The following is a 27,363-nucleotide window of genomic DNA, read 5'->3' on the forward strand; positions in this document are numbered from 1 at the left end:
CACAGATAACCTCCCAAATGGAGAGGGAGGTGGACGGAGAACAATAGTGATAGTATTCCCACTCAAATAACAATAGCATTGAACATGTGACAGACAGAAACATTTCCAGAAATAATATCACAATCTTATCTGCTTGGCCAGAGTCCAGGGCATCAGGTTAAGTAGTAGCTGCAGAGTGAATAGAGTCTATAGCGCAGATGCGCAGTTTGTGCAGAAGGGGAAACAGAACGTCGTCGCTTAAGTCTGAGTCCCAAACAAACATGAACAGTTTGTCATTCCGGGCCTTCGTGCAAGGATCCATTATTGTCACCGTTCGCCGGGCTGGAGGATTCACGGTTTTTCCGCTTTAGAGTCTTCGCGTAGTCCAGCTCGGATTTTGGCATTGCGAAAATCTTTGATTTTCCTTTGAGGTCTATGCGGAGCCACGCAGGGTACAGCATTGTATATGGGACTTTTTCCTCAATAAGGATTTTTGTCACCGGTTGATATTCCTTCCTTGCTGCCTGCACTGTCGCGGTGAAATCCGGATAGAAGGCCAGGGAGTTCCCCTCGTAGACGATGTTACCCTTCTCCCTGGCCAAATGTAGGATGGTGTCCAGGTCCCTATAATTCAGCAGTCGCACGATGATGCGGTGCGGGGGAGCGCCCGCAGGAGGCCGGGCAGCCAACGAGCGGTGCACACGCTCCACTATCAGCATCTGTGATAAATTTCAGCCCCAAGGATCGTCTGCACCAGAGTCTCATTGTAGGTTTCAAGATGGCCAGTATTGGTGGACTCCGGCAGGCCAGTTATACGTAGGCTATTTCACCTAGATCTGGCTTCTAAATCCTCATTCTTGGCCTGTATCTCGGCCAGCACTTTTTCCATGGCGAGGGTTTTTCCTGATGTTTGCTGCAACCCATCCTCGGCGTCAGATATGCAAGTTTCTGCTTCGCCCAGGCGCAACGGGAGACATCCGTTACATCGCGGTCTTCACACCGCAATACCTTTACAACGTCATTGCAACAACTTGCGCTGGATGGCGCTCTAAGCTAAGGAATAGTATGATTTACTAATCCAACACCTTCCCTACTGTAACATAGGCTGGAGTTGGAATAGTAAATCATACTAATCCTAAGTCCAGCACCCTCCAGCGCAAATCGTTGTAACCACTTGCGTTGTAATGCCTGCGTTGTAAAGGCATTGCGGAGTGAAGACCGTGATGTAACGTCACATATTCAGGCGCAACGCATGTTTGTCTAGTTTAGTGGACATATGTTCCATTCTTAAATTCAAGTTGTCTATTTTACCCTCGATAAATTGCAAACTGGTCTGCACCGCTAGGAGTGTTTTTTCGATGGCAGACAGACTGTTTAGGGAGCGTCTACCTCTGAATCAGAGGTAGCCCCCTGTTGCGATTTGCTGGATTTGCGGAGTTCAAATGTAAGGCGAGGCTGACTCCGCTCAGTTTTCCCCATCTTTAATCTTGCTCCTGTGCCGGAATGGGGTGCGCAGCATCGCACTTAAGGCCGGAGAGAAGTGGCGCCTCGCGCCTCAGGCTGACCGCCCACTGCAAGTACAGTCCGTGTTAACGGCCAGGAGAGCGGCTGTGAAGCAGGCACATGTGCTACGCAATATCAGCGCCTGGTTGTTAGGACCACTGCAGCCTCCAATACATCCAGTATGTAGTGGAACATCACGTTTCCACACTGCGTGGCACCAATTTACCAGCAATTTGTACAGGCCTTGCGAACAGCTATGGATCCTGTTGCGGTGTGGCAGGAGCAGAGGGAGGCATAAATTGCATGTGGCGACCCAATCTGCAGATGACCTGATCTACTGCCCCAAGATCCCCAAAGCAGACCACCAGGTTTAGCGAGGGAGTTACTTATTCACTTGATGGGTTGCAGCCACACCGCAACTCAATCAGGCACTATGACCACCAAATTGGAGGGGATGAGAAAAAAAGGCTGATTTGGAGAATGCTCTCTATCCCTGCTGTCATCAGAGCACCAAGATGACCTCAATTCTTTTCTAGATATACTTAGGCATTAGTCATTCAGTCTTCCATGTGCTCCACTACCTCAATGGTGTTGAAGGTATTTAGGCTCATCATGTGGAGTATGCTAAGCTGGCCGACACTGCCAGCTCCTGCTGTGACGATTCTAGGCCAAAGTGCGGGCGACAAGGTTAATTTCCCACCAAGCCGCACTGCGCCCAGGTGCTCAGTTTGGTATTCACCCGGCAGCGACAGTGTCTGTACGGGGTATTTCACCCAGTGAGTACACTCCCCAGAGTCCGTGCTGCTGCACCCGCACTCCGGCCACTCCTACACACGGAGCTTCTCCGGCCCGGAGGCGTGTCCGCCGATAGATGATAGTTAAGGTACTCACCGGGGCTGCTCGCTCTTGGTCATCCGGCGGTAGCCTCTGTCTGGAGCCAGGACCCGGATATCAGCAGAACACGTCACAGCCCTGATGTCTGCCCCCGCACTTTCTGCTCCGGAGCTTTAGTCAAGCAGCGCTGCCATTTTGAGAACGCAGGCCAGCCAGTTGAACAGCGGGTTTCTCTTCACTCCGGGCAGCCAACGGTGAGGTTTAATGCTCTGCAGCAGCCGGGGACATTCCGCAATCGAGTCACTTTATTTGTGTGCAAATATTAAAGTGGGAACAGCAGGATTTTTATCAGTTTGTGGCTCAGTCCGGCAGAGCTGCACTACAACGCAGCCCTCTCGCTGTGCCCATGCTGCTGCCAGGATGTTTTGAGCTTCTCCTGATAAGCCCCGGAGTCTCCAGCGTTGCCGGAAATCCACCAAGCCATGAGGGGCATCCGGTTCTGCAGGACCAGGGGATGAGGCTCTCCATGGGGATCCCGAAAAATCATCTTATCGTGGGGTAGAAGGATCGGAGAATCCCAGGAAAGTTCCAGAAGAACTGGAAACCATACTTGCGACCTCCAATAAGGCGTGATCAACACTACCTTTGCCTGCTGTCTGCGGACATGAGCCGATAGGCGCATTATCATGGCGAACGGGGGAAAGGCAGAACTCTTCTCCGTCAACCAATCCTGAAGGAAGGCATCCGTTGCCGCTGCCAGAGGGCCCGGCTTCCAACTGAAAAATCTGGGTAGTTGGTGATCTAGGTGAGAGGCAAAGAGATCCACAGAGAAGGGGCCTCAAAGGGCGTGTAGTCTCTGGAAGACTCGGGTATCCAATTGCCAGAGGCTCACATCCGACCACACCCAGGATTACCAGTCCGCTACCACATTGGACGCTCCCGAAAGGTACTCCGCTGTCACAGACACGTTATTCTCCAGACAAAAGGTCCAGAACTCCTTGGCCATATCCGCTAGCACCTTGGATTTCGTGCCCCCCAGGTGGTTTATGTAGCGGACAGCTGACACATTGTCCATCTTGAGAAGGACATTGCAGCTGATTCTGTCCTTTGTCCAGCACTTGATGGTGAAGGAACCTGCCAAAAGTTCCAAGCAATTGATGTGAAACCGTTGCTCATCTGCGGACCACTTTCCTCCTGTAAAGGAGTCCCCGCAACGCGCTCCCCAGCCCGACCTGCTGGCATCCGACTCTATGATGATGTCCGGAACCGAGCCGAAAATGGCCTTTCCATTCCAGTCCTCCATATGGTCCAGCCACCACTGCATCTCTAACCTCACCTTGTCTGTGAGAGGAACAAGCTCCGCATACTGCAGGCCCTTCCTGAGGTGAGTGGCTTTTAGCAGTTGAAGGGCTCTGTAATTGAGAGGCCCCCCGAAAAGATGGCTTGGATGGAGGACAATAGAAGACCCACCACCCTGGCAACTTGCCGGAGAGAGATGATGGAGTGGGCTAGGGTTCGTCTTTGCTCCCAACGAATTTTGGAAACGTTCAAGTCTTGTTGACAGAGTCTATGACAAATCCTAGAAACATAGTTTGCTGGGCTGGGATGAGGAGGGATTTCTTGTTGTTGATAATGAAGCTGAGGTTCTGCAACAACTGCAGCTGGTCCGTAAGCAAGGCTGGAGATTGAGCCAGCAGGAGAATATCCTCTAGATAAATAATGAGGCAGAAGCCTCAGCCTCTGAGGTATTCTACTATTAGCTTGAGCACCTTGGTGAAGCACCAAGGTGTGGAGGAGAGGCCGAAGGGGAGCGTTATGAACTTGTAAACCTGTCCTCTCCACTGAAACTGAAGGAACCTTCAGTGCAGAGAAAAAATCAGGACGGATAAATATGCGTCCTTTAAGTCGAGCCACACCATCCAGTCATTTGGGCGCAGGAGGTCGCGCAGCAGGTGGATCCCCTCCATTTTGAAATGGCGGTACATCAATCAGCTTCAGATTGATGACTGGGCGCTGACTCCCCTCTGTTTTGTCCACCAAGAAAATGTTGTTCAGAAAACCCCTTGGATGGAGGAAAGAGCACACAATCGCCCCTTTGTGTAGGAGATCTTGAACCTCTTCGTCTACTAGGACATTCTGGACTGATGTAAAGACCAGAGGACGGGCGGGATTCCTGAATCGGGGTCCCGTAAAACTCAACTTGAAAACCCCTGATGGTCTGTAGATCCCATGAGTTGGAAGCAATGGCCTCCCAAAAGCCTGCCCCCTACTGATAATTGGGGGTAAGGGGAGAGACTCACCTGTTTGGGCCTTGGAAATGACCTCTGCCGCCGCTTCTGAAGCCCCTGCCCTTGTTGTTTCTCCTCGACTGGAAGAACTCCTGCTTGGGCTCGTCTTGCGCCTTCTTAAAGCCTTTGGTAGGGGCTTGAGTGTAGAAGCGGCCGGTCGAGCGCTCCCTGCCATGACCCATCCTGAAGAAAATGTTAGGGTGGAACACCCGCTTGATGGAAGCCTGTGCCTTATCTAAGGTGGTGAAGGTGGAGAAAAACTTTGTGAGCTCCTTCACAAAGGGCTCCCCGAAAAGTCCTCCGTCCGACACAGCCCCTGCCTCCGAGGAGGCCAAATCTCCAAGTTTGGAGTCCACCTTAAGCAACAAAGAGCGTCTCCTCTTGGTCGAGAGGGCGCAATTCACATTCCCCAGGAACACGATGGCACGGTGAGCCCAACTTACACTTACTCTGGGGAAACGTGGTACCGGAAGCCTTTACTTCCTCCGCGAGGTCTAAAATTTTGGTTATAGGGCCGCAAGCATCCAACAGCTTGTCCAGGACCTATCAATCCCCTTCTTGGGATCGCGAATATACTTCTTGAGAAAGGTGGCCATCCTGGCATCTATTTCAGGGGTGATTACCACCTTGCCCGCCAGGGCGGGACATGTGCATTCCGCCCGCAAACAGGCCCTAACCTCCTTTTCTAGGAGCTTCCTCATGCAGCTTGCTACAAACTGCGCCACCTTGTCCCCCGGGGTCCAGTCTGAGGAGCGAAGGTGCAGGAGATCCTTTGGGACTAGCATGTCCGGTGGGGGCTCCGTTACACTCGTGGGAGGACGCCAGGGCCTAGTAGGGCCCTGCTCCTCCAGAGACTCAGTGGGGGAATGAATCGTTCCTCCCCCCAGGGATAAAAGGATCACCTCCTCTACTGGTTCTATTGGCCCCAATGAAGGACGAACCAAGAAGGCCTTTTTAAGGCGTTCAAATGCCCCAGATCTACTTCAGAGTCTTGCTTTCGTTTAAGGGGGCGCGGTGCGGAGGGTCGTTCCTCAGAGGGTGATCCTCCTGCATAGGAAAAAGCAACCTGCATAATACGCCTCTCGAAGGGCCCCATAGCTGCAGCGACTGCCTGGTGGATGGAGGCGTCCACCGCGTCGCAAAAGTTATCATCTAGGGGCAGAACCTGAAAGGTTTCCTCCTCTACATAGTCCCCTTCCATGGCAACTAAAGGCCAGCAAATGTGACAGACCCTCAGGTCAGAAAATTAAGTGAACCAGAGGTTCTGTGAGTTTGTCGGGTCTGAAAACCCTGGATTTTGGCCTGCGCAAGATTAAGGGTAACTAACCCTGGGGGCACGACACTCACTACTCAAAGGGGTAATGAGAAATATATATATATGTCTGGGCTGGGCCCTTTGAGAAATGACAGCCTTCTAGGGATCGTGAAGTTTTACACTGAGGATTAATCCCCTACTGACCCTGGAGCAGGCGTCAGGCTGCGAGCAATACAGACCCGGAAACCGGGCTTCAAGTCTTCCAGGCGTATGGGCTTGCTGCTCGGCGGGGAACGCACTGGCAGGAAAAACCTGACAGGGAGACGCGCTCCCGCCGAGCAATGAGTCGCGAGACGCGCTACACTGGCGCCCTCTAGCGGCTATCAGTGTCACCGCGGAGCCCGCCAAAACACACAGCCCCGAAAGGAGCGATGAGGGAGGCTCCAGCGGCAGGACAAACGCACAGCGAGAGCAACACTAGTCAGAGAAAACCAAAGCGCACGCGCTACATTACAATCATCCAAAAAGCGCTCGCGCTGCCACAAACATTGTCAACAATTAACGATTTAAATGTACAGTGTCACTAAACCATTAAAGAAAAGAAAAGCGACTTAACTGCTGGTGGAGCAGGAAAAAAAGAGTAAGTATCCCAGCAGCCCCGGACCTTTCAGGATGTATACAGCTGCTGATTGACTGACCTTTGGAACTGGCCTTTCCCGATGTTCCATGGGAGAGAGAGTTTTTTTCTGTTAAAGTTGAATACTGCTTGTTAGAACTGGGGGTCTCTAGTTGGCAGAGGTAGGTACCTTTGTCCAAATAGGGACCCTTGCGTCTAGTCAGGGTAAGGGGGTACACTCCTAAAATAACCCCTGCTCACCCCCTTGGTTGCTTGGACCGAGCAGGCAGGCTTATCTCAGAGGCAGTGTGTAAAGCATTTGTGATCACATAAAGTAATCCAGTGACAACACTACAGATGGACACCACACAGGTTTTATATAAAAAATAAGTATTCTTTATATAGACTTAACACAAGACCACAAACAACAAAAATCCACAATACTGTACTCTAAAAATGGTAGAAATAGCTTAGTTCTCTTAAGATGGTAAATGCGACACTTTAAGTTCAATCTACCTTTGGATGCGTAACGCTATAGAATGAAAGTGTTGCAGGGAAGGTGATGCGTCGGTTCCTTACACGCAAGAACAGTGATGCATCGGTTCCCTACTAATGCGTAGGGGACGATGATGCGTTGGTTCTTCTCGGCGTGGGGAGGTGATGTGTTGGTCTCTCTCTGCGCTTCCGTGGCGATGCGGCCCGCAACGCCGTGATGTGATGAAGATCCGGTGCAATGAAAGAAAATGGCGTCTTCTTCTTGATGCGACACGATGCATGCACGCCCGACGGCCGTGCGGCCACTCAACGATTCTTCTGAGTTGCGACAGGCCCTGCGACACGCTTCTCCGGTGATGTGAGGCGCTTCGGCGATGCGATGCGACAGCTGCAGTGACTACACCCTTCTTCATTGATGCGACGACAGCGGCTGCGGCGGCAACACGCTCCTCCGATGATGCGACGGCGTCTGATGCGACGTCAACACTCTTTGGCGATGCGAGGCACTTCTGTGTTGCGAAGCGACAGCAGCGACACCCTTCTTCAGTGATGCGACGACAGCTGCTGCGGCGGCGGCGACACGCTTCTTCTCCGTGAGTCGCGCATCCAGCTCCTTGCGACACGCAGTTCCTCAGAAGGCCCAACACAACAGCGGGCACTTCAAAAGAACTCTTGGGGAGCTGGTTGGTGAAGTCTGTTGTCCCTGAGACTTTAGCAGGAGGCAAGCTCTATCTCAAGCCCTTGGAGATCCTTCATAAGTTGAATGAAAGTAGCACAAAAGTCTTTTCTCCTTTCTTTGGCAGTCAGCAACCACTGCAGGCCAATCCGCCAAACAGCACTCAGTTTAGGAATAGTCTCCTCCTCAGTTTCTCTGGTTCCTCTCCTCAGCAAAGGTTCTTCTTGTTTCCCATAAGTGATCTAAAGTTCTGGGGTCTGGGTCCCCCCTTTTATACTCATTTTCTCTTTGTTCTCTGAAGGCAGAGAGGTCTCTGCATAGTCCATACCAGTTCTGGTCAGTCCTGGAGCGCTTTGTTGACAAGACTCCTTCTTTCCTTTCACAGTGTAGGCCAGGGACATCAGACGCACCACAGGAGGTGGAGCCAGCATTGTGGAGGGAAGACACAGCCCTATTCAGGTCCCAGGTGCAACTCCTCCCACCCATCTGCATGCAGATCTCTCTATTCAGCCCTGTGCTGAATCACCCTGTCTCCTGGAATCCCCCAGCCCCTGTCACTCAAACTCCAGACAAGGAATACACAACCTAGCAGAGGCAGGCTTGGATGGTTAGACAAGAAAATACCTACTTTCTAAAAGGGGTATTTTCAAACACAGAATGTTAAAACCAACTTCACTAAAATATGTCTTTTATCATTCTGAGTCCAGGCATACTAAACTCGAATTTCTACCTAGTTCCCTGAGTCAGTAAGGATTATAAGATGTAATAATCAAACTGCCCATTCTTGCCTATGGGGAACAGGTAGCCTTGCAATAGTGAAAAAAACGAAAATGGCTGTAATTCACTATTAGGACATGCCACACACACCAGTGCATGTCCTACCTTATACTTACAATGCACCCTGCCCTTGGGCCTACCATAGGGGTGACTAATATGCAGAAAAGGGAAGGTTTAGGGACTGGCAAGTGGGTGCACTTACCCAGTCAACACAGCAGTACCAGACTGCACACAAGCTCTGCAATGGCAGACCTGAGACACACTTTACAGGCTGCTTCTGTGGGTGGCACAACCAGTGCTGCAAGCCCACCAGCAGCATTTGGTTTACAAGCCCTGGGTACACTCAGTGCACTGTACTTGGGTCTGACAAGTAAACCAAATCAGCCAATCCTAGAGTCACTAATCCATACATCAATTTACCATAGGGAGCACTTGCACTGTGGCACTGGACAGCAGTGGCACAGTGCCCAGAGCATCTATAACCAGCAAAAACACATGAGGCAACAGCAAAAAATGGAAGGGAGACCACGCCAAGGTGCTAGGTCTAACAAGTGTCCCCTCCAGCTGAAATGTGGGGAGAACTACCCTACCTCCTGGGAGTTCTCATCACTAAGGCCGAAAAATCTGGACAGACCATCAGCATTGGCGTGCTCTGTACCATGGCGGTGTTCCACCGTGAAATCCATCCCCTGTAGGGAAATGGACCACCTCAACAGCTTTGGATTCTCACCTCTCATCTGCATCAACCATCTGAGGGGCCTGTGGTCTGTCTGGACCCAGAAGTGAGTCCCAAACAGGTATGGTCTCAGCTTCTTCAGTGCCCAGACTACAGCAAATGCCTCACGCTCAATCGCACTCCACCTCTGTTCCCGTGGAAGTAACATCCTACTGATTGATCTAGGCCCTCCTCATTTATCTGTGACAAAACAGCCCCTACACAATGCTATGAAGCGTCTGTTTGAATGATAAACTCTCTGGAGAAGTTGGGTGCCAGGAGCACGGGTGCCGTGTACATGGCAGTTTTCAGGGCCTCAAAGGCTTTCTGACAGGTGTCAGTCCAAACCACTTTCTTGGGCTGCTTCCTGGAAGTCAGCTCTGTCAAGGGTGCAACGATGCTGCCATACCCCTTTACAAACCTCCTGTAATACCCAGTGAGACCTAAAAAGGCTCTCACCTCTGTCTGGGTCTTGGGAGGCTCCCAAGCCAGGATGGTTTCAATCTTGGGCTGTAGGGGCGCCACCTGGCCACTCCCAGCCTGGTGTCCCAAGTACACCATGGAACCCTGCCCGATCTGGCACTTACTCGCGTTGATCGTGAGGCCTGCCCTCCGCAGCGCCATCAACACTTCCCAGAGGTGGCGCAGGTGTTCTTCCCAACGGGTGCTGAACACTGCAATGTCATCCAGGTAGGTGGCACTGAACTCTTCCAGTCCAGCCAACACCTGGTTGATCAACCTCTGAAAGGTGGCAGGGGCATTCTTCATCCCAAATGGCATAACCCGGAATTTGTAGTGCCCATCTGGTGTGGAGAATGCTGACCTCTCTCTTGCCCCATCAGTCAAGGCGATCTGCCAGTACCCAGACGTTAGATCAAACGTGCTGAGGTACCGGGCAGCCCCTAACCGATCGATGAGCTCATCAGTTCTGGGGATGGGGTGCGCGTCAGTCCTCGTGACTGAATTGAGCCCTCTTTAGTCCACACATAACCGGAGTTCTGGCAAGGCACCCGGTGTGGCAGCCTTTGGGACCAAGACCACTGGGCTGACCCAAGGACTGTTAGAGGGCTCAATTACCCCTAACGCAAGCATCTTGGAGACCTCCTCTTTGGTGCAAGCTCTCACCCTGTCAGTCACCCTGCAATTTTTGTGCTTCACAGGAGGACGATCTCCAGTGTCCACATCATGGACGCACCAATCAGTGACACTGGGAATCAGGGAGAACAGATCAGAAAACTGTCCCAGCAACTGGTGACAGTCATTCTGTTGCTCAGGAGTCAGGGTGGAAGAGAGGTTTACACCATCCACCGACCCATCTCGCTCTGTTGCCGACAGCAGGTCAGGAAGAGGCTCAGTCTCCACCTCCATTCCAGCATCTGTTGCTAAGAGCATGCCCACTTTGGACCTCTCCAAGTGGGGCTTCAGGCGGTTGACATGCAGGACCCGCAAGGGGTTCCTGAGAGACCGCAAGCCCACCAAGTAGGTAACAGGACTTTTGTGCTCCACCACCTCAAATGGTCCGGTCCACTTAACCTGGAGCGCGCAGGGCTCCACTGGGGCCATGACCCACACTTTCTGACCAGGCTGAATCTCTACCAGAGTGGCATTCTGGTCATACCACCGCTTCATTTCCTCCTGACTGGCTTCCAGATTCACCTCAGTGAGTTGCCTGAAACGCCTAGTCTGGTTCCTGAAGGCTAGCATGTAGCTATATACATCCTGGGGTGGTTTCCTGGGAGATTGCTCCCAGCCATCCTTGACAAACTCAAAGGGCCTCTCACTGGGTGACCATAGAGAAGCTCAAAGGGACTGAACCCTAGAGATTTCTGTGGCACATCACGGTATGCAAAGAGCAGGCATGGCGAGAGGACGTCCCACTTATGCCTCATAGGTTCCTCAAGACCCATAATCATGCCTTTTAGGGTTCGGTTGAATCTCTCAACCAACCCATTTCCTTGGGGGTGGTAAGGAGTGGTAAACTTGTAGGTTACCCCACACTCCTGCCACAGGGACTTCATATACTTGGAAATTAAGTTTATACCTCGGTCAGACACTACCTCTCTAGGAGACTCCACTCGGGAGAAAATTCCCATCAGTGCCCGTCCCACCACGGGGGCCGTCACTGTCCTCAGAGGTATGGCTTCTGGGTACCGGGTGGCATGGTCCACCAAGGCCAGGATGAACCTGTTGCCCATGGCTGTCAATACCCATCCGTTCAAAGGGGGTGCTGACCACAGGGAAGGGCTGGAGAGGAGCCTTCTGCTTCCTCCCACTCTTTCCACTTGCCTGGCAAGTCTGAGAGGTCCTGCAATGAGTGTCTGAACTCTTGCGCATTTGGGGCCAATAAAGGTGGGTGACAAGCCTCTCAAAGGTCTTGTCCTGGCCCAAATGTCCTGCTAAAGGCACATCATGAGCCAGCCCCAGTAGGAAGGCTCTGAAGCGCTGGGGTACCACCAGCACACGGGCTGACCCAGGCTCAGCAACCTTAGGCTCACTATACAGGAGAGCATTCGCCCAGTAAATCCAATGTGATCCAGAATGATCACCTGCTGCCTGGTTTGCAACCTGCTGCCGCAATCCCACAAGAGAAGGGCACTTCTTCTGCTCCTCGCAGAACTCTTCCCTGGGGGGTCCTCCTTCCTGCTGCCAATGGGTCAGCTCAGGCAGGTCCCCCAGTTCAGCTACCTGTTCCCCTGTAGGCTCCAGGGCATCCCCCTCAAGGTCTGCCTCCTCCTGGACCGTTGGAACTTTGGGGGACGGTTTCCTGCGCCCCCTGTCTCTTCTGTTCAAGGCAGGCACCTGGGCCTCCCTCTCAGGCTCCATGTCCTCTTGAGCCCCATAACTGGCTGCCATGAACTGTGTGGTCACACATGCCCAGTCAGTCAGACCCAACATCTTCAAATGAGCACTTCGCTCCACTTCGCCCAAGGTGAGCTCTCCAAATCGTTCCCCAACAAACAGTCAACAGGCATGGCTGGCCTCACAGCTACTTGAAGAGTACCAGAGACCCCCCCCACACACAAAGGGAACCTGAGCCACCTTGCAGTGGCTCTCTGTGTTGTCAGTGGCAACAACTGGGTAAAATGCATTGAGGACCACCTGCTCTTGAGACACCAGGTGACACTTGACAGCTGTCACACTGGCTCCTGTATCTCTAAGAGCCTCCACTCTATGGTCATTGATGGTCACCCACTGCCTGTACTCCTTAGTGTTATCAGGAATTTGGGTCCTGGGGACCACCTCACAGTCTCCTAAAGAGACAAGGGACATCTCTGAGGGACTCCACCCACCTTGGGCACCCTTCTCCTCCCCCAGGGCTACACTCGCCATCTGCCGGGGTGGTGCACCAGTGGGTGCTGTCTTTCCAAACTGTGGGCACTGGGGATCAATAGACCTATGGCCCACTTCACCACATGTAAAGCACCTCAGGGGTCCCCTGGGAACAGGCCTACCTGTCGGGCCCCGTGCTTCTTTTCAGAGGGAGGCTGGGAACCTTTCCCTTGGTTCCCTTGGGAATTACTTTGGGGCCCTTTGTGGAACTCCCTCTGTTTACCCTTGTCCCTCCCACTCTTCTGCTGGGGACCCTGCCCACTCTTGGCAGAGTCTCCCACGTGACCCTTGTGGACCCGGGTGCTCACCCAGCGGTCCGCCTCCTCAGCAAGCTTCCTAGGGTTAGTCAGCCTGCTATCAATCAGGTGCTGGCGTAGCTCTGGAAAGCAATTACTTGACAAGTGCTCCCACGCAATTAAATCAAAGAGCCCCTCAAAATCATTAACTTTGCTACCCTTCACCCAACCATCCAATGCTCTGCAAAAGAAAGTTACATATTCTACCCATGAGCTAGACTCCAACTATATGCAATTTCTAAACCTCTGTCTATACAATTCAGGAGTCAACCCATACCTGGACATCAATGCATCTTTCATGTGGCTATAAGAATTATGGACTTCAGAGGGCAAGTCTAACAGTGTATCCCGCCCCTCACTAAGGAACCGTCCTCACAACCCCGCTCCCCAATCCTTCTCAGGTACCCGGTGGGAAGACATGGCTACCTCATAGGCCTTGAACCACTGCCCAATGTAATCATTCTTATAAAACTCTCTAACCACATCCTTAGGAATATACACCCTAGCTTCCACAGGCACGGACGCTGTGCTGCCACCAGAGGGAGTAATTTCTAAGCTCCTTGCTTTCAATTCCATATCCCTCAAACTTTTCTCATGATCCAGTTGCATCCTCTTTTCCTCTAGGGCCAATTTCCTAGTTTGCAACTCCAACTCTAACTACCCACTCAACTTGAGCTTGGTCAGCTCCATCTCATGTATCCTACACTTCTCCCTGTCCTCCAACTCCTCTGGGGACAGGCCTTTGGCAGAAACACTGCTACCTACCAGGGGAAGTTGCTGTCTTCCCCCTGGACCCAGTGGCCCATCCATCTGCTCCTCTGCATTCTCATCCCCTTCCTTATTCTCAGGGGTATTCCTTGCTTCGACCCAGGCCCTCAGCGCCTTTTGGAACTCATCCTTCTTGGAGAGACCGGTCATTGGAACTTTAAATTTCCTGCAGAAGTGCTTTAGCTGTCTCACGTTGTAGCATTCTTGTTTCTCCTCTTCCCAATCAAAATCAACAGATGCTATGGATGCTGCTTTATCCATGGAGGTTAAACTTGGCAGTTCTTGGCAAAAATAGAAAATCCCAGGAAAAACAACCTACCAAAAGTATGTTTTCGCGTTTTGGGTTGCCCTCACTAGTAGTGTTCAACAATCACTGTAAATGAGTCACAAATGCAAGTCCAGAATCCTCACCGCTGACCACCAATGTTAGAACTGGGGGTCTCTAGTTGGCAGAGGTAGGTACCTTTGTCCAAATAGGGACCATTGCGTCTAGTCAGGGTAAGGGCGTACACTCCTAAAATAACCCCTGCTCACCCCTTTGGTAGCTTGGCACAAGCAGGCAGGCTTATCTCAGCGGCAGTGTGAAAAGCATTTGTAAACACATACAGTAATCCAGTGACAACACTACAGATGGACACCACACAGGTTTTATATAAAAAATAAGTATTCTTTATATAGACTTAACACAAGACCACAAACGACAAAAATCCACAATACTGTACTTTAAAAATGGTAGAAATAGCTTAGTTCTCTTAAGATGGTAAGTGCGACACTTTAAGTTCAATCTACCTTTGGATGCGTAACGCTATACATCAAAAGTGTTGCATGGAAGGTGATGCGTCGGTTCCTTACACGCAAGAACGGTGATGCGTAGGGGGCGATGATGCGTCGGTTCTTCTCGGCGTGGGGAGGTGATGTGTCGGTTTCTTACTGCGCTTCCGTGGCGATGCATCCCGCAACGCCGTGATGCGATGAATATCCGGTGCAGTGAAACAAAATGGCGTCTTCTTCTTGATGCAACATGATGCGTGCACGCCCCACGGCCGTGCGGCGACTCAACGATTCTTCTGAGCCGCGACAGGCCCTGCAACACGCTTCTCCGGTGATGCGGTGGCGTCTGATGCGACTTCGACCCTCTTCTCGGGTGATGCGAGGCGCTTCGGCGATGCGATGCGACAGCTGCAGCGACGACACCCTTCTTCAGTGATGTGACGACAAGTGGCTGCGGCAGCGACATGCTCCTCCGATGATGCGACGGCGTCTGATGCGACGTCGACACTCTTCTCCGGCGATGCGAGGCGCTTCTGCGTTGCGAAGCGACCGCGGTGACACCCTTCTTCAGTGATGCGACGACAGCGGCTGCGACGGTGACACGCTTCTTCTCTTTGAGTCGTGCTTCCAGCTCCTTGCGACACGCAGTCCCGCAGAAGGCCCAACACAACAGCAGGCACTTTAAAAGAATTCTTGGGGAGCTGGTTGGTGAAGTCTGTTGTCCCTGAGACTTCAGCAGGAGGCAAGCTCTATCTCAAGACCTTGGAGATCCTTCACAAATTGAATGAAAGTAGCACACAAGTCTTTTCTCCTTTCTTTGGCAGTCAGGCAACCACTGCAGGCCAATCCCCCAAACAGCACCCAGTTTAGAGATAGTCTCCTCCTCAATTTCTCTGGTTCCTCTCCTCAGCAAGGTTCTTCTTGTTTGCCAAAAGTTCTGGGGTCTGGGTCCCCCCTTTTATACTCATTTTCTCTTTGTTCTCTGAAGGCAGAGATGCCCTGGCCTAGTCCAAACCAGTTCTGGTCAGTCCTGGAGCACTTTGTTGACAAGACTCCTTCTTTCCTTTCACATTGTAGGCCAGGGACATCAGACACACCACAGGAGGTGGAGCCAGCATTGTGGAGGGAAGGCACAGCCCTATTCAGGTCCCAGGTGCAACTCCTCCCACCCATCTGCATGCAGATCTCTCTATTCAGCCCTGTGCTGACTCACCCTGTCTCCTGGAATCCCCCAGCTCCTGTCACTCAAACTCCAGACAAGGAATACACAACCTACTTTCTAAAAGGGGTATTTTCAAACACAGAATGTTAAAACCAACTTCACTAAAATGTCTTTTATCATTCTGAGTTCAGGCATACTAAACTCAAATTTCTACCTAGTTCCCTGAGTCAGTTAGGATTATAAGATGTAATAATCAAACTGCCCATTCTGGCCTATGGGGAACAGGAGCCTTGCAATATTGACAAACAAAAATGGCTGTAATTCACTATTAGGACATGCCACACTCACCAGGGCATGTCCTACCTTATACGTACAATGCACCCTGCCCTTGGGCCTACCATAGGGGTGACTAATATGCAGAAAAGAGAAGGTTTAGGGACTGGCAAGTGGGTGCACTTGCCCAGTCAACACGGCAGTACCAGACTGCACACAGGCTCTGCAATGGCAGACCTGAGACACACTTTACAGGCTGCTTCTGTGGGTGGCACAACCAGTGCTGCAAGCCCACCAGCAGCATTTGGTTTACAAGCCCTGGGCACACTCAGTGCACTGTACTAGGGTCTGACAAGTAAACCAAATCAGCCAATCATGGAGTCACTAATCCATACATCAGTTTACCATAGGGAGCACTGGCACTGGACAGCAGTGGCACAGTGCCCAAAGCATCTATAACCAGCAAAAACACATGAGGCAACAGCAAAAAATGGAAGGGAGATCCACTCCAAGGTGCCAGGTCTAACACTGCTGGTGATGGAAAATAAAGAAAGTAGAGCACAATCCTCGCTTCCGGTCCGACCATAGAATCAACCGTCACCAAATAAGCACTACTTGGTTCCATTCCGCAGCAACCTTGATCATTCAGCATCAAATAGATCTCATTCGAGAGCAGCCTGAAAACAAGCTGAATCCCAGCAGATGGGGAACCCTTCAGATAACAACACAAGTTCACCATTGAAGCATTGCATGCCCCGTGGAGAGAAATGGCCTTGCAAACCAAGGAGCCGCTTAAGGCGTCTTCACAGTCGGAGACACTGAGAAAAACATCTGTGTTCCCATTCCTGCATTTAAACCTGAACAGTAATTCCCAAGACTCGTGCACATATGCTTCCCCTAGTGCTTCATATCTGCCTACCTGTCGGTATTGGGGACAATATTGGAAGTGAATGGTCATGAACGGTAGAGTGATGTAACCATGGATTATCCAGTCAGTGGATGGTGTCTCAGCCACAGTTAAAGGTAATTGGTCTAATATTTCAATGTGCAACATGGTATATTTCGCATCTAAACGTGCCAATGTTATCTTTCTTTCTGTTAGCTCGTGAACTCCCGAACTGGATGACCGCGCAAAGACGAGTGCATATCACCCACGATATACGACTTGTTCTCTGGAAATTGTAGCTGCACAATGTCTGGATAAACTCACTTTCAAACAAATTGGTCAAATACATTTGGAAATGGATACTTGGAAATTAAAGGATTAAAATCTATATTGTGAGCCATGAAGAAGTCCGATTGTGGACGAAACGCGTTGGCGGTTGCCAAAAAAAGCATATATGTAAATAAAGGATTAAGTTCTATACCAACAGAACATATCGACTTCTTTTTTTTTTGAGACAAGAATTGTGTTGTAGACATATTTTATTGTGGATTATCCATTTGTAATATTCACAAGTGTGCTGAGCTATTTTTGTTCTATGGCATTCTCCTGGTTTCTCTATTGGGACCTAGGGGATTGTGTCCCATGCTCTTTTGCACCTTGGCTTGTGGTTAAACTATAAAGACGTTAAGACTGGTGCGGGTATTCATGCTTTGATCCCCATCTCTTTGTGATACAGCTCGTTATATATTCCATACAAAAAGTGCTTTTGATGTGGATTTCAGGGTCCTAATAAAAAATCTCTGATATCCATGGCATCAGAAAGAAGGGACAAGTTTTGTTTCACCTGGGAGAGTGTTGAAGGTTAGACAGTTGGGAAATACATGAAGCAGAGTATATCAGCTTGGTGTTTGTTAGCATACTTTTCTTTTCAGGAGTAGGTGCAAGCCTATAGTAATATGAGGCTTGGTCTGATGTTTCAAAGCCTGAAAAATAAGCAAACTTCTGTGTAAAAGTCTTTGAACTACCTTTCGGTGGTATTGGGCAGTGTCCCTCCCTATTGTGTGTTATTATAAACAGCGCGTAGGATACTAGCTTTTTGTAAAAAATGGTGACCATAATGCTGGCAACAGAACATGTCTCCAAAATTACTTGTACCATCATACAATTCATCATCAGAAAATGCAGCTGATTGCTCTATTTTATTTTATTTTATTTATTTATTTTATTTTAGTGTTTTATAGAGCGCGAACATGACCCGTGAGGGTATCAAAGCGCTTTACATGGTTCACAAGGGAAAACAATAGAAAAACAAAACAGTAAAAACAGTAACGTCTCCAAAACAGGAAAATATAAAAGGGGGGAGGGTTGAGGGGAGCATGGGGGCAAAGGGACACAAATGTGAGGTTAAAGTTCAAGCTAGGGTTGGCGGAAACCGTGGCCCCCGGGGGTCTCGATGGTGTCCGGTTGTAGAGTTGTGGAAGACGCAATAGTCTTGGAATCAGTCAGCAAGTCGTAGTGGCTGAGAAGGGGTCTTAGTTCAGGAATTTACCCATGAGGAAGGTTTTGGCCTCCTTCTTGAAGCGAGCTAGAGAGGGGATTCTTCTGATATCGGGCGGGAAGGAGTTCCAAATTCTTGGTGCTGCCCCGGAGAATGCCCTATTGTAAGTTCTTTTTTTACGAAAGTGGGCGGGTCAGAGCAGGAGACTTTTTGTGGATCGGGAGTTCCTGTTTCCTCCTGATAGCACAAGTTTCTGTGATAGGTATGCAGGGGAGTTTGCGTATAAGGCCTTGTGTGTAATGCACGCCAGTTTCAGCTGTAGTCTGGCCTCTAGAGGGAGCCAGTTTAGAGCTTTCAGATGTGGAGAGATGTGGTCGAATTTCCTGGTGCCAGTGAGTAGTCTGGCTGCCGCGTTGAGACAGGCTTTTAGAGGTGCCAAGGAGCGCTTGGGTAATCCTGTGAGGGTGGAACATCCAAATTCCAGTCTGGAGATGACTAGAGCTTGGACTGCCATTTTCAAATCCGGAGCATCGATGAAGGGTTTTAGTTTCCAGAGGTAGCTCAGGTGGAATCTGGCTGCCTTGGCCATTGAATTAATGTGGTCTTGCATGTTCAGGTTGCAGTCGAGAAATATGCCCAGTGATTTGGCGGAGTTCACAATGGTCGGCGGGCAATTTAAGGCTGTGATGGCCTTGATCCACACCTGTAACTCCGGGTTGACTTTAGAGGGGGAGATCAGGAGAAATTCAGTTTTCTTGGCGTTGAGTTTTAGTTGGTTAGTGGCAAGCCACTGGACAGTTAGTTTCAGGGTTTTGTTCAGGGCGAGGACCTCCTTGAGTGATGAGATATTGATGTAAATTTGGGTGTCATCCGCGTACATGTGGTAGGAGATATTGGCGGAGCGTAGAACTTCAGTGAGAGGCTCTAAATAAAGATTAAAGAGGGTAGGGGACAGGGTTGAGCCTTGAGGGACTCCTTCCGTGACCGGGGTTGGAGCTGATAGGTTGCCGTCAATGAGGAATCTCTGAGATCGGTTATGGAGGAAGGACCTGAACCATTCAAGGACAACGCCGTTCAAACCCATCCTTTGTTTAAGGCGTTCGAGTAGTTTTTCATGATTGACCGTGTCGAAGGCGGAAGATAGATCTAAAAGGATTAGGAGGCATGTTTTGCCTTGGTCAAGGGCTTGGAGGGCGTCGTCCACAATGTGGAGCTTGGTTGTTTCAGTGCCGTGCCCCGGTCTGAATCCAGATTGGAAGTCATCGAGTAGGTGGAAGTTGTTGATGTGTTGACTTAGTTGGTGTTGTACGCATTTCTCTAACACTTTGGCTAATAGGGGTATATTGGAGATGGGTCTGAAATTGTCTGGTGAGGCAGGATCAAGCATTGTTTTTTTTAGAATCGGGAGGACTTGGCCAGCTTTCAAGGGGTCTGGAATCGATCCCTGTTGGAGAGAGGCGTTGATTATCGCAGTCCAGCAAGGAACAATGGCATGGGAGGCAGCAGCAAGGCAGTTGGATGGTAGCGGGTCATTGAAGTGGTTGTTTGGGTTTAAAGAAGAGAGGATTTTAGCAATGGAATCTTCGTCATAGACTTCGAAGTCAGTCCAGCAAGCTCCGTTTTTGGGTAAGGTCAGAGATGTAGGTGCTGAGGGAGGCAGTTGGTCATGAGGGGGTTGAGAGCAAGAGGCGGTACTGAGTTCAATTCCTAGGGAGGTAATTTTTTCGGCGAAGAAGGAGGAGAATTCATCCGAAGATATAAGAGATTTCGGGGATTCTTTAGGGGTTTTGGCCAACTTGTTTGATTGGTGTTTAACCAGTTCAAAGAGCTTGCGGGGTCTATTCGTGGCATTCCCCAGTTCAGATCTGAAGTATTCTTTTTTTGAGTTGAGGATGTGTTTATTGTAGGAGTTTCTTGCCTGCCGGAGAAGTTTAAGGTGCTCAGTAGACGGGTGCTGTCTCCAGATTCTTTCAGATTGTCATAGGGATCTCCACTCTGAGTTGAGGGAGGCGGAGAACCAGGGGTTTCTGTCTTTGATTTGTGTTCTCTTTAAGGGGGCAAGGTCATCTAGAATGTTCGATATAGATGCCGAGTAGTGTTCATAGAGGTTGATTGTAGTTGTGTTCGAGGACGGGCAGAGGTCAAGTTTGCAGCGAGCCTCCAGCTTCATAAGGTCAAGGTTTTTGGTGTCTCTAATCCAACGTTTGGGAATCACCGGTTGTAGGGGCTTTGTCTTGAGTGATCCAGGTAAGAAGAAGGAGATGGTGTGGTGGTCGGACCAGTCACAAGGGGCTATGGAGATGAGTTTGACTGCAGATTCCTTGGATATGATCCAGTCAAGGGTGGTTCCTTTTGAGTGAGTTGGTAGAGAGCAGGCTTGAGTCAGGGCTCTAAATCTGAAAGCAAATTATGCACAGTTTCAATGTCCCAAACATCAGAGAAAGTACTAAAGGTGATAATGTCATTTAAAGAAATTTTAAACAAATATGGAATTTTCTAAATTTCAGTAGGACCGTATACATCATACAATACCCTCTCCCATTAAATTCCTTCAGGAACTGTAGCCACTGTAATGTTCACCAGGGACAAGTCTCTCAGTTCACGGTGTGATGATGCATGTAGTTTAAGAACCAAGGTCACGAGTTGTACTGTGTGGCATTCTGGGAGAAAGAGTCAATTCAGAAGTAAGAAAAAGACAGTTACTATACCAGTCCAAAGTACTAGGAAAAGTAATCCAATTGTGATCCAGAGATGTATCCAGGAAACAATGAAGTAAGTCTTTTTCAGCCAAAGATAGAAAGCATATACTCATAGCTTGAAAGGCAAAGGCGGTGTCGGCAGTTCAGGTTCACCTGGATCTGATGAGAAATCATCATAATGCACAAGACTATTGGGGTGGGGTACCTACAGCCTCCCCCCAAAGATGAGTACATAAGATGTGCGACCCCCTAGGGATTTTCTTGGCAAGTTGTTAAGTGTTGTCTGCACCCCATATAGGTGATTGACCCAACTGCCACCCAAGACTAATACCCTTGCTGTTCAGGATTGCTTTAAGTTATGGTTCTTACTCTCAACTACTGAATTTCCCTCAGGATGATAGGGGGAGGAATACCGCAAGGCCACACCCAAACATCCCAGGGCTTCTTTGTAAGCCTGAGAGCTAAACGCCGGACGCAGGTGGAAATGTATAGTGTGCCAATTGCGCATGTGCCGATAAAGACTCGCAAATCCTTTATAACAGTTTGGGCGTCAGCCAAGCGCTGGAACAAAACCCACAGGACTCTAGATAATGAATCTACTGCCACCAAGATGTATTTGTAAGCCACGTCAGATTGTAAGGGGCCGTAACAATCCAAATATACACACGCAAGAGGTTTGTCGGAGATCAATAAAGGTGTTTGTGATGGACGTGCAACGGTGGAGCCCTTCATCTGTTGGCAGATGTCGCATTTGAGGACAAAGTTCTTGGTCTGCTTAGTAAGACCTGGCCACCTATAGCGCTGCTTTAGTCGTGAAACTGTAGCAGTGATCCTGCATGTGCTAAACCCAGACCCTAGTGTGCAGCCACTATCAATCCCAATCTGCGATCAATGTTTGGTATTACTCTTTCCCCCACTTGTAAAATCTGAGTATACGGAATGTTTTGTGCATCTTGCTTTCAGCATCACTGAGTTGTTGCGCGTGACATTGTGAGCTGTCATAGTTGTTCCGTCTATCCTCGTACTGGAGCGAGTTATTGCAGCAACGGCAGCTGTGCAAACTGTTGCCTTGGCGGCTTCATCCGCCATTGAATTCTCTTCAACGTGAACGCCAACACGTTGATGACTCAATGTAAGAATAACATGAGCCCATGGTAGGCTTTCTTTCAGCTTTGCCAACTGTTCCCAAAGCATCTTGTGCTTTACTGTGAAACCATTGAAATCCCTAAATCCATTCTGGCCCCAATAGTGTAAATATTCGTTATAGGACTGGACACAGTAAAATCAGTCACACACTGTGAGTGTAGGGAATTCACGATCTGTATTTTGTAGTGCCAGTATTGGGGCTTTTAGTTCCGCCAACTGTGCCGTACAGTCTCCTAGAGAATGAGTGTGTGTTTTCCCAGGAAGAAAGTTTCCATCCTGCATGCACCCTTTTACAATTGTGCATGCCTCTAAATATTGTTGTTTCATTCCTACAGCCGGCTGGCCAGATCCATCGGTATCAAGATGCAATCATCTAGAGGCATTATTTAATTTGGCTGGGGATATTCTTGTTTGTACTGCAGGAATGCTTGTGTTTGTAACTTAGAATCAAATCTGTAATTGACATCTGTTGCAGTGAGAGAGTTAGTTCATTGAATCCATTGTGGATGCTATGCTTTAGCATTCAGAATACTTGCCTTCGTAACAGCCTCTAGGGTCGGTACCGGGGTCGCAATAATTATGTGTTTCCTCTGCACCAGTGCTCGCTCTCACTACAACAGTCTGTATTGCTTTGAGTATTTATTCTGTTGGGGCAAAACGCATTTCAGCATTTGTGTACAAATTGGATTTGTATGCAATAGGTACTGTATCAACTTCATTGAAGGTGATGTAGGTGTACCTGGTTGGTCTAGCGACCACGGGAATCACCAGGTTAGTTGTGATGACACGTGTATGTAAATGTTTAGATGCTATCATGTCAGGTTGTACGGAACATAGGATATCAGTATGTACCTGTGTTCAAAGTTGCACTGAAAAATCAGGTCTAATTAAGTCGTAGAAAGGTTTCACCCTTTCTGCGTAATCTAAAATGTATGTCCTGCCAAAATTCAGGAATCCTAGAATTGATTGTAGTCTTTTCAGAGTCATTAGAGTTTGGAGCAGTGCACATTTTTCTAAAAATTGTGCCACCAGGCTTTTGCCTTTACTTGACAATTTGTTCCCTAAAAATAGGACAGTGAGGTGGGCAATATTTGATTTTTTTTAAATTAAATTTGTATCCCAAGTGGGTGAACCTAAGAATTATGTGGTTCACCCTAGACATGTGTTCCATTAATTCATCATCCGTCAGATAGATGTCATCTACATAGGACAATGCCTACTCATCAAAATTTTGAAGTAACTCTGTTACTCTGGCTGAAAACAACTCTGGGCTATTCTGATACCCCGGGGTAATCAGTAAAATTGGCATTGAGAGCCTAGCGCAGAGAATGCTATCAAATATCTGCTCAGAGGAACAATATTTTCACAGAAAAATCTATTTGAGATGTCTAGTGTTGTTCTGTATTTTTTTTCCGCACAGTGTTATTCATTTGTGCAGCACTATGTGTATTTTGTACTGCAGATGTATGTGTGGATGCATTTAAATGTCTATAATCTAAGACCAGACAATATGAATTATCAGGTTTCATTACAAGAAACAAAGGATTATTCATAGGTGAGGTGCAATTCTCAATAACACCCTGGTATTCAAGTAGATCTAGGATCTCCCTGATGTGTTTCTTTGCCTCATGTTTAATCAGGCATTGTCCCTGTGGTTGAGGAATTGATTTTAATGGGTTGTCGTTATAAGGTGACCCAACATGATTGCGGTAAAGTGCAGGAGCTAGCGCTAACGTCCACTCCTGCATATATGAATTTGTAACTGATTCTGGAATGAGGTCAGAGAAAGCAGGTAAAATGACTTCTTCTCCCATTGGGCAATCAATTACTTACTCAGGTGGCCAATCCAAAAGAATGTTCTAACCATAGGTCAGGTTCTCCCAAAAGAGACTCTTTACTTCCCTGGGTATGTCCCCTTCCATTTGAAGCATTATTTCATATAAACGATGTGGGGCACTTACCCTTGTATCAGGTGTTTCCACCGTGATAAGCTCATTCAGCGCTACTACCCCCAGATAATCCATCAGGTTTTGGCGAGCTATTGTGGCTTTTGCCGCACTTTCCAGCATTGTCACTGTCCAGTCTCCGTTTAGAAGCAGAGTCCTCAGTAGTCTGGTCATTTTTTTTAATTTTTTTTAAAGAAACCTTTATTATACAATAAAATACATACAAGGGCCTACAACCACCAAGGCCGGCCGCTACAGAGCCCGAAGACCCGCAATGCAACGCCACACATTCAAATGAACCAGAGGCGAAGCTCCCGGCAGTCCGTGAGCACATGCAACAGGCCGTGGCTATAGGCCGAGAGCAATCGAGAAAGACAGTTTCATTTTTTGTTAAATACAAAACACACTCAAGGCAATGAGAGTCCGAAATAGCAACGTGCGCTACCCAGGACGGGGGACAACGGACAGTGTCTAAAGCAGTTCTTGACAGGAAGTGGTAGCGGGGGGCAACGGGGAGACAAAGCATGGAACACACCTCACACAATCCTGCAGAATGTGTGGCTAGGGGGACAAAGCAATATCGACCTCTAACGGCAGAGGCGGGGTGCAGATATGTCCACGATATAAATTCCATGGACCCCATACCTTAGTCCATTTCCCAGGCTTGCCTCTCACCACATACACCGTCTTTTCCCTAAACATACACCAGTCCATATTCTCCTTCCATACCGCGACCGTGGGCGGCCTGGGGGAACCCCACAGCTGTGCAATGTTACGCTTAGCCACCATGTACCCCAAAGTCACCCACTGCGTCTGTGCCACATTATAGTCATTCGGTTCCCAGACATTCAACAAACACCTCCTAGCCTCTGGCAACAGAGCAACGTGCGTGACCTCCTCCATTACAGCGTGGATACCGTTCCAAAATCGCACAACCTCCAAACATTCCCATAGGATATGAAGAAAGGTACCCGACAGGCCACATCCACGCTTACACCTTCCATCCATCGAGTAACCCATACGTAGCAAACCGGGCCCCGTGACATACACTCTGTGGAGGATCTTCAGCTGTACGAATCGTAAGCGGGCCGGGATCGCCACCTCTTTCGGGGAGGCCACCGCCGTTACCCAGTCCTCATCGTCCAGTTCCAAGCCGTCACCCGTCCATGCCTCCCGCAGACGGATTAGCAAGTCCGCGCGATCATTAATAAGTTTTTTGTAGATCAGAGAGATAGTGCTGTCGGGCACATAGCCATCTAACACTCTATCCTCCAGCGGGGAATATTCGGGGATAGCAGCAACGTCGGGAAAGACCGAACACAGCGCATGGTAGACTTGTGCATACCGGAAGTACTCTCTATCATTTAATTTGTATTCAGTTTTAAGCATTTCAAACGTTTTAAAAGACCCCTTCGCCCAAAGGTCACCCACCTTACATATACCAATCATATCCCATTTCTCAAAGCCTTTCGTTTTCCACAAACAACCCAGCCGCTCGGAGGCACACAACGGCGTCGCCCGAGTCAAGCGTCCCCTCCACCCCATCGCAGCACTCGCCGCATGCCACACACGCACCGCAACCTGCGTGGGTCCTGTCAACCGTGCATCCGGGGTCACCGAATACAGCGCCCTATTATAATCCCCACCCGGGAGTAGTAATTTATCCATCTCGAAGGCCGGATTCAAGGCGGGACCGTATATCCCGTGGTTCACCGCCGCCAATTGAGACGCCCAATAGTATCTTTTAATATTGGGAAGGGCGACCCCCCCATCATACCAAGGGAGCGTCAACTTGGCGAGAGCGATCCGCGGCCGCCCGTCCCAAAACAGTTGGCGCTGAAGACCCTCCACCTCACGTAAATAACGGGCTGGCACGACGTCTAGAGTATTTTGCAAAGCGTACAAGAAGCGAGGTAGCGACATCATTTTAAACAATGCCGCCCGTCCGAGCGGCGAGAGCGGAAGTCGTCGCCACCTCGCGACGTCGGCCTTCAATCGCTGGAGGGGAGGGAGAAGGTTCCGCTCATAGCGGACCGCGGGATCCAGAGAGATAAAGATTCCCAAATATTTGAACCCCAGTGTAGCAATCTGGATAGGGCAATCCCGCGGCAAAAGGGGGGCCTCACCCGCGAGGACGTAAACACATGACTTGGCCCAATTGATGACCAGGCCAGAGTTGCGACCAAAGGAATTCAATACGTCCACCAATACAATTAGCGACTGTCGGGGAGAGGTAAGATACAGAAGGATATCATCCGCGTAGAGGGAGACACGGTCCTCAAACTCCGGCGTCCATCTAATGCCCCGCAGCGACGGCTCCCAACACAACCAGGCGGCGAGAGGCTCCAAAGAAAGTGCAAAGAGAAGGGGTGATAACGGACAACCCTGCCGCGTACCTCTCCCCAGTGCGAGGGGAGCCGACACCCTACCATTCACCACAACCTGAGCCAGTGGGTCAGCATATAGTAATTTTACCCAACCAATAAACTCAGGGCCGAACCCGAATTTCGCCAACACGGCCCAAATATATGGCCACTCCAAAGTGTCGAACGCCATAGTAGCGTCTAAAGATGCCAAGATGGCCGGCTCACGTATGAACTCCGCTCTAGCAAGCACGCCGTGCAACCGCCTCAAATTCAGGGCAGTATTCCGATGGGGTATAAAACCGGACTGATCCTGATGTATCAAGTCGCCCATGACTCGGGCCAGCCGATTAGCCAATACCTTGGCCAGAATTTTGGGTTCTGCATTCAACAGCGAAATGGGCCTATAGGAAGCGCAGCGATCTCGCGGCTTCCCCTCTTTATGTATCACAACTATGGTGGCGAGACGTTGGTCAGGGGGGAGGAAGCCTGCCGCACGTGCCGCGAAAAACATGTCCCGAAGATACGGCGCCATCTTATCGGGACGCAACTTATATAGTTCAATGGGAAGACCATTAGGACCCACAGCCTTACCAGACGCGATCGAGCGAGTGGCCAAAGCGATCTCATCTGACGACAACTTCGCCTCCATCAATATTGCATCAGCCTCCGATAGGGTTGGCAATGCAATATCTCTAAGCAACAGATGAGAATCCTCCTCCGAACGCACAGAAACCGGAGAGTATACCCCGCGGAAATAATCCGCGAAGCAGTCAACAATCTCCACAGGGTCAGTCACACGCACTCCATCCATTCTCTCCACAACGGGCACCACCCTGCTCGCTCTCTCCTTCTTATCCAACCAAGCAATCAACTTTCCGGCCTTATCCCCCACATCATACAATCGTCCTTGCTGCTCTCTACTCATCTCTTTAGCGGCATCCGTGACTAGCGCTCTATAATCTGATTGTTTGAGGCCGAGAACGTGCAATTTCTCATCAGTAACACCCCGCTCCAAGTCCTCCTCCATTTCAGCTATTTCAGTTTCCAGGCGAACCACCTCTGCTCTCCCGCACCTCTTAGCATG

The sequence above is a fragment of the Triturus cristatus genome, chromosome 12 (genome assembly GCF_964204655.1).
Source record: "Triturus cristatus chromosome 12, aTriCri1.1, whole genome shotgun sequence".
Taxonomy (NCBI): domain Eukaryota; kingdom Metazoa; phylum Chordata; class Amphibia; order Caudata; family Salamandridae; genus Triturus; species Triturus cristatus.